Raw genomic sequence first — 8,842 nt, 5'->3', positions numbered from 1 at the left:
GTCCTTGGAGAGAGGTTAAATAGCAATTTGCACATCTCCGTTGTGGTTTTTTGCGTAAGTAAGATGCGATCATACTAGATACCCATAGCAGCCACGTAAAACATGCAAGAACAAATTAGAGGACGTCTAACTTGTTTTTGCAGGGTATGCTTGTGAAATGATATGTCCAATGACGTGATGAGATATATTGGATGTGTGAGATGATCATGTTGTAATAGTTAATATTGACTTGCACGTCGATGCTACGGCAACCGGCAGGAGCCATAGGGTTGTCTTTAAACTAACGTTTGTGTTTGCAGATGCGTTTACTATATTGCTAGGTCGTAGCTTTAGTAGTAATAGCATACATAGCATGACAACTTCGATGGCGGCACGATGATGGAGATCATGGTGTGGCATCGGTGACAAGAAGATCATGTTGGTGCTTAAGTGATGGAGATCAAGAAGCACTAGATGATGGCCATATCATGTCGCTTATGAATTTCATGGGATGTTAATCCTTTTATGCACCTTATTTTCTTAGAACAACGGTAGCATTATAAGGTGATCTCTCACTAAAATTTCAAGATGAAATTGTGTTCTCCCCGACTGTGCACCGTTGCGGCAGTTTGTCGTTTCGAGACACCACGTGATGATAGGGTGTGATAGACTTAACGTTCACATAAAACGGGTGCAAAACAGTTGCACACGCGGAACACTCGGGTTAAGCTTGACGAGCCTAGCATGTGCAGACATGGCCTCGGAACACATGAGACCGAAAGGTCGAGCATGAATCGTGTAGTTGATATGATTAGCGTAGAGATGCTTACCACTGAAACTATTCTCAACTCACGTGGTGATCGGACTTGAGTTAGTGAATTTGGATCATGTACCACTCAAATGACTAGAGAGATGTACTTTTTGAGTGGGAGTTTATCAGTAATTTGATTAGTTAAACCATAATTATCTTAAACATAGTCTAAGTCCACTTTGCAATATATGTGTTGCAGATCAATGTCTCACGCATTAGCAAGCCTGAATTTTAAAATGTTCCTAGAGAAAGCTAAGTTGAAAGATGATGGAAGCAACTTTTTAGACTAGGCCCGTAATCTAAAGCTGTTCCTGCAAGCTGGGAAGAAGGATTATGTCATTAATGATGTGCTAGGAGATGAACCACCCGCTACGTCTAGCCAAGATGTTTTGAACGCCTGGTTAACACGTAAGGAGGACTACTCAGTAGTTCAATGTGCAGTCTTGTATGGCTTAGAGCCGGGACTTCAACGTCACTTTGAGCGTCATGGAGATAATGATATGTTCCAGGAATTGAAGTTTATCTTTCAGAAGAACGCCCGGATAGAGAGGTATGAGACCTCCGATAAATTCTATGCTTGCAAGATGGAGGAGAATTCGTCTGTCAGTGAACATGTGCTAAAAATGTCTGGGTACTCAAACCGTCTAGCTGAGCTAGGGATTGAACTCCCGCAAGAGGCTATCACTGACAGAATTCTTCAATCACTGCCACCTAGCTATAAGAGCTTTGTGTTGAACTATAACATGCAAGGGATGAACAAGTAACCCGGCGAGTTATTCACGATGCTAAAAGTCGCAAAGTCAGAACTCCGGAAAGAGCATCAAGTGTTGATGGTCAATAAGACCACTGGTTTCAAGAGAAACGACAAAGGCAAGAAGGGTAACTCCAAGAAGAGCGGCAAGCCTGCTGCCAATCCGACGAAGAAACCCAAGGCTGGACCTAAGCATGAAACAGAGTGTTATTATTGCAAGGGACTGGGTCACTGAAGCGCAACTGCCCCAAATATTTGGCTGATAAGAAGGCGGCCAAGGAAAAATCTGGTATATTTGATATACATGTTATTGATGTGTACTTAACCAACTCTCGTAGTAGTGCTTGGGTATTCGATACTGGTTTTGTTGCTCATATTTGCAACTCGAAACAGGAACTGTGGAATAAACGAATGTTGGCGAAGGATAAAATGATGATGCGCGTGGGAAATGGTTCCAAGGTTGATGCAATCGCCGTCGTCACAGTCTCACTTTAGTTACCATCAGGATTAGTTATGAACTTAAATAATTGTTATTTAGTGCCTGCGTTAAGCATGATCATTATATCTAGATCTTGTTTATTGCGAGACGGCTACTCGTTTAAGTCAGAGAATAATGGTTGTTCTATTTCTATGAGTAATATCTTTTATGGTCATGCACCCAATGTGAGAGGATTGTTCATATTGAATCTTGATAGCGATGATACACATATACATAATATTGAGACCAAAAGATGTAGAGTTAACAATGATAGCTTCATGTTTTTGTGGCATTGCCGCTTAGGTCATATTGGTGTAAAGCGCATGAAGAAACTCCATTCCGATGGACTTTTGGAGTCACTTGATTTTGAATCATTTGACACGTGCGAACCATGCCTCATGGGCAAGATGACTAAGACTTCGTTCTCCGGAACAATGGAGCGTGTAAGTGACTTGTTGGAAATCATACGTACCAATGTATGCGGTGTCATGAGTTTGGAGGTGCGTGGCGGATATCGTTATTTTCTAACCTTCACTGACGATTTGAGTAGGTATGGATATATCTACTTGATGAAGCACAAGTCTGAAACGTTTGAGAAGTTCAAGCAATTTCAGAGTGAAGTTGAAAATCATCGTAGCAAGAAGATCAAGTTCCTACATTCTGATCGTGGGGGTGAGTATCTGAGTTTTGAGTTTGGTGCTCACTTAAGACAATGTGGAATTGTTTCACAGTTGACACCGCCTGGAACACCACAGCATAATGGTGTGTCCGAACGTCGTAATCATACTTTGTTAGAAACGATGCGATCTATGATGTCTCTTACCGATTTGTTGTTATCGTTTTGGGGTTATGCATTAGAGACGGCTGCATTCACTTTAAATAGTGCACCATCAAAATCCGTTGAGACGACACCATACGAACTGTGGTATGGCAAAAGACCAAAGTTGTCGTTTCTTAAAGTTTGGGGATGTGATGCTTATGTCAAAAAGCTTCAGCCTAAAAAGCTGACCCCAAAGTGGAAAAGTGTGTCTTCATAGGTTACCCAAAGGAGACAATTGGGTACACCTTCTATCTCAAATCCGAGGGCAAAGTGTTTGTTGGTAAGAATGGAGATTTTCTTGAGAAAGAGTTTCTCTTGAAAGAATTTAGTGGGAGGAAGATAGAACTTGATGAGGTTGTTGAACCTCTAATCCCTCTAGATGGTGGCGCAGGGCAAGGGGAAACCTCTGTCAAAGCGACATCGGTTGAGGAGGAAGTTAATGATGATGATCATAAAACTGCGGATCAAGTTCCTATCGGACCTCGCAGGTCGACAAGATCACGTACTACTCCTGAGTGGTACGGTAATCCTGTCTTATCAATCATGTTGTTAGACAACAATGAACCTGCGAATTATGAAGAAGCAATGGTGGGCCCGGATTCCAACAAATGGTTGGAGGCCGTGAAGTCCGAGATAGGATCTATGTATGAAAACAAAGTGTGGACTTTGGAAGTATTACCTGAAGGTTGCAAGGCTATTCAGAACAAATGGATCTTTAAGAAGAAGACGGACGCAGACGGTAATGTGACCGTTTATAAGGCTCGACTTGTGGCAAAGGATTTTTCACAATTTCAAGGAATTGACTACGATGAGACATTCTCACCGGTAGCGATGATTAAGTCTGTACGAATCATGTTAGCAATAGGTGCATTTTTCGATTATGAAATCTGGTAGATGGATGTCAAAACGGCGTTCGTTAATGGTTTTCATAAGGAAGAGTTGCATATGATGCAACTCGAAGGTTTTGTCGATCCAAAGAATGCTAACAAAGTATGAAAGCTCCAGCGATCCATTTATGGGCTGGTTCAAGCATCTCGGAGTTGGAATAAGCGCCTTGATGAGGTGATCAAAGCATTTGGGTTTTACAAGTGGTTGGAGAATCTTGTATTTATAAGAAAGTGAGTGGGAGCTCTGCGGCATTTCTAATATTATAAGTGGATGACATATTGCTGATTGGAAACAACGTGGAGTTTTTGGAGAGCATAAAGGATTACTTGAATAAAAGTTTCTCTATGAAGAACCTAGGAGAAGCTGCTTACATTCTAGGTATTAAGATCTATAGGGATAGATTGAGACGCGTGATAGGACTTCCACAAAGCACATACCTTGATAAAGTTTTGAAGAAGTTAAAAATGGAACAGTCCAAGAAGGGGTTCTTGCCAGTGTTACAAGGTATAAAATTGAGTAAGACTCAGTGCCCAGCAACTGCGGAAGATAGAGAACAAATGAGTTCCGTCCCCTATGCTTCAGCCATAGGTTCTATCATATATGCAATGATGTGCACTAGACCAGACGTCAGCTTGGCCATAAGTATGGCAGGCAGGTTTCAAAGTAATCTAGGAGTGGATCACTAGACGACGGTCAATAATATTCTGAAGTACCTGAAAAGGACTAAGGAAATGTTTCTCGTTTATGGAGGTGGCAAAGAGCTCATCGTAAAGGTTTACGTCGACGCAAGCTTTGACACTGATATGGATGACTCTAAGTCTCAAACCGGATACGTATTTATTCCTAATAGGGGTGCGGTAAGCTGGTGCAGTTCCAAGCAAAGCGTCGTAGCAGATTCAACATGTGAAGAGTAGTACATGGCTGCCTCGGAGGCAGCAAAGGAGGGTTTCTGGATGAAGCAGTTCATGAAGGATCTTGGAGTTGTGCCGAGCGCACTAAATCCAATAAATCTGTTCTGTGACAACACTAGTGCCATTGCTTTAGCAAAGGAACCAAGGTTTCACAAGAAGACCAGGCACATCAAACGATGCTTCAACCTCATCCGCGACTACGTCGAAGGAGAGGACGTGAATATTTGCAAAGTGCACATGGATCTGAATGTAGCAGATCCGCTGACTAAACCTCTTCCACGGGCAAAACATGATCAACACCAGAACTGTATGGGTGTTATATTTATTACAATGTAAATCGCATGGCGATGTGAGGACTAGATTATTGACTCTAGTGCAAGTGGGAGACTGTTGGAAATATGCCCTAGAGGCAATGATAAAATAGTTATTATTATATTTCTTGTTTCAAGATAATCGTTTATTATCCATGTTATAATTGTATTGAATGAAAACATAGATACATGTGTGGATACATAGACAAAACAATGTCCCTAGCAAGCCTCTAATTGGCTAGCCAGTTGATCAAGGATGGTCAAGGTTTTCTGACTATATGCAACTATTGTCACTTAATAACTGGATCACATCATTAGGAGAATCATGTGATGGACTAGACCCAAATTATGAACGTAGCATGTGATCGTGTCATTTTGTTGCCATTGTTTTTTGCGTGTCATGTATTTATTCCTATGACCATGAGATCATATAACTCACTGGCACCGGAGGAATACCTTGTGTGTATCAAACGTCGCAACGTAACTGGGTGACTATAAAGGTGCTCTACAGGTATCTCCGAAGGTGTCAGTTGAGTTAGTATGGATCAAGACTAGGATTTGTCACTCTGTGTGACGGAGAGGTATCTCGGGGCCCACTCGGTAATACAACACCACTCACAAGCCTTGCAAGCAATGTGACTAAGTGTAAATCACAGGGTCTTGTATTACGGAACGAGTAAAGAGACTTGCGGGTAACGAGATTGAAATAGGTATGCGGATATCGACGATCGCATCTTGGGCAAGTAACATACGGAATGACAAAGGGAATGACATACGGGATTATATGAATCCTTGGCACTGAGGTTCAACCGATAAGATCTTCGTAGAATATGTAGGATCCAATATGGGCATCCAGGTCCCGCTATTGGATATTGACCAAGGAGTGTCTCGGGTCATGTCTAAATAGTTCTCGAACCCGCAGGGTCTGCACACTTAAGGTTCGATGATGTTTTAGTATAGTTGAGTTATATGTGTGGTTACCAAATGTTGTGCGGAGTCCCGGATGAGATCGCGGACTTCATGAGGGTTTCCAGAATGGTCCGGAAACGAATATTGATATATAAGATGGTTTCATTTGATCATCGGAAAGTTTCGGGCATTTCTGGCCGTGTACCGGGAGTGACGAATGGGTTCTGGGTGTACATCGGGAGGGGCCCACCCACCAGGGAGTGAGCCCAGTAACCCCAGGGCGGCGCACCAGCCCTTAGTGGGCTTGTGGAGCCAGCCCAAGAGGGCTATGGCATCACAAGTGTAAAAACCAAAGGAAAGAAGAAGAAAACGAAAGAGGGTGGTGGGAAGGAAGAGGAGGACTCCTCCTTCCCCAAACCGAATTGGAGAAGGAATCCTCCTCCCCCTTCGGCCGGTGCACCCTTGGGGCCCTTGTGCCCCAAGGCTAGCCCCTCCCCTCCTTCCATATATATTGGTGGTTTTAGGGTTTTTGAGACAACTTTGCCACGTGCAACTAAAACCTATTCCACATAGTTTTGGCCCTATATCGGATTTCTGCGTAGCTCGCGCGGAGCCCTGCAAGAGTAGATCATTACCACCACCGGAGCGCTGTCATGCTGCCAGAGAACTCATCAACTTCTCTGTCTCTCTTGCTAGATCAAGAAGGCCGAGATCATCATCGAGTTGTACGTGTGCTGAACGCGGAGGTGTCGTCCGTTCGGTGCTAGATCGGAACGGATCGTGGGATGGATTGTGGGACGACGGTGATTTGAATCACGAAGTTGTACCACTACATCAACCGCATTTCTTAACACTTCCTGCTTAGCGATCTACAAGGGTACGTAGATCTAATCTCCTCTCGTAGATGGAGATCACCATGATAGGTCTTCGTGTTCGTAGGAAAATTTTTGTTTCCCATGCAGCGTTCCCCAACACAGACGCAGCGGTACATCGAGTCCGACTCAGGGTGGAGGTCCAGCGCTACAGGCGAAGGTGTTTCGGCGTGCTCGAGGGCGAGGCTGACAAGTCAAAACCAACGGGGGCCGACATTAAGGCAGATGAGTGGAGTTAAGCCGGCTCGATGATAGTGGAAGCGAAGTAGCATGGAACGGCATAGCGGATGGCCGGCGCCTGGAAGGAAGAGCAATGCGATGGCGTGGGGATGGCCGTGTAGGGTCGAGGCGGCTCACGACATAGCCGGTGATGTAGGCGGGTGCAGCCCTGGCGCAACGACATGCCAAGGCAGGTCGAGGCCAGCTCAATGCAACGGTGTGAGTTGGGGTTTGAGAGTGGTGCAGGGCAGCAAGAGTGGGGCAGAGCCATGTCGGCAAGTGGAGGCGAGCCGGCGAGGTGGCTCGCGACGTAACCGGCGGGGCAAGGCGACGGAGGGAGAGGCGAGGCGAGGTGAGCCACGGCGGCGGCTGGCGTGGCCTGCGCAGGCTCGCACGAGGGTGGCTTGGTCAACGCGTGTGAGGCATGGTGGAGGCGGAGCCGGAGCGGCGCGGGTGGAGTGGTGTCGAGTCCGCGGCTAATCTGTTTTCATATCATGGCTTCTTCCCTTCTTCTTTTTTTGACGCGTTGATTTCCTGGAGTCTTGAGAAGTGCACAGCCGATACACAAGGAAAACGGCGGCTTAGCAAGATCGGGTCCTCCATACTTAAAACCGCAGCTTCCGATCTCGAGAAATAATCCAATTCCAATCAATCTCATGCATGGACACGCAGCAGAGAACCTAGTCGAACTCGGTGACGTAGCAGGAGAAAGTCTGACTTCGACGGGTCGCCGAGTGACGCGATGCACCATGCAATCCTAATCTTCTCATATCGAACTCATATTGATAGTCACAATTTGATCACGTAATAATTAACTTGCCGGCTCTTTTTCATCCAATCAATCATGAGATTCTCGATCCCTAGGAGAGATCCCTTCAAGAACACAATTACATCGTGTGTGGCCTCATGGTCAACGCCAAATATCATGGTTTCCATCACGGCATAAGTCCTGGTGCAAGCACTTAGGTGTGGGGCCATCGCAACTATGTGGCGGCTTGAGAGGGGTTGGTCAGAATCGAGAGACGCGGATTTACACAGGTTCTGCCCCTCCGATGGAGGTAAAAGCCTACGCCATGCTTGTGTTTCATTGATGACAATGATGATCTTGATTACAAGGGTGCGGAATCGCTACCCCTAATCTCGATGGTGTCTAATTTGTCTACCTCTAATGACTTGAACGTATGAATCTGTCTAACTTGGGGCGCCTTACCCCTCCTTATATAGGTGTAAGGGGTAAGCTCACATGTAGAGTCCTGCTAGGAGTAGGAATAGGACTAGTCTCTCTTGAAACCTAATCCGGGTCTTGTTTCCTTATTATGGGAGTCTTTCCTCTCCTTGGGCCTTCTCTTCTGAGCCGGCCCTCCTGGCCTCTCTATGAATCGCCTTATGCCAGGGTGTGTGTCGGGCCTTGGGCCTTCGTCGTTTGTCTAAGTCGCCTGCGGGGTCATGTATGAGCCGCCCGCCAGGTCAGTGGTGAGTGAGTGGTGAGTCGCCAAGCTCGACCGGGTCATACTTCACGCCGGGTTACACCGCGGGGTATATCGCCAACATTAGCCCCCTGGTTAGCTTGAATTTATTCATGGTAAGCTCCTGAAAATAAAAATAATAAATATGTTTAAGGAATCTTCTTGCTCCTTGGCCGTCTTGATTTAATGAAGTGGCTCCTTGAAAATCTGGGTTTCTTCGAGCTGTCTTCAGAATCGTCTTGCAGGTATGTGTCCTTTGCAATAAAATACATATGCCATTGAGTCGGCCTTCAATGTTTTGGCTTGATGACAATATTAGAGTTAAAATATCCTTGTGGTGCTGAGCATGCTTTGAATACTTCTGGCTTGAAGATGTTTAGAGTTTGTCCAGTTGCGATCGTCGAAGTTTCCGGGTTACGATTGATAA

This window comes from Hordeum vulgare, chromosome 7H, assembly GCF_904849725.1.
Source record: "Hordeum vulgare subsp. vulgare chromosome 7H, MorexV3_pseudomolecules_assembly, whole genome shotgun sequence".
NCBI classification, from domain to species: Eukaryota; Viridiplantae; Streptophyta; class Magnoliopsida; order Poales; family Poaceae; genus Hordeum; species Hordeum vulgare.
This window is presented reverse-complemented; position numbering follows the sequence as displayed.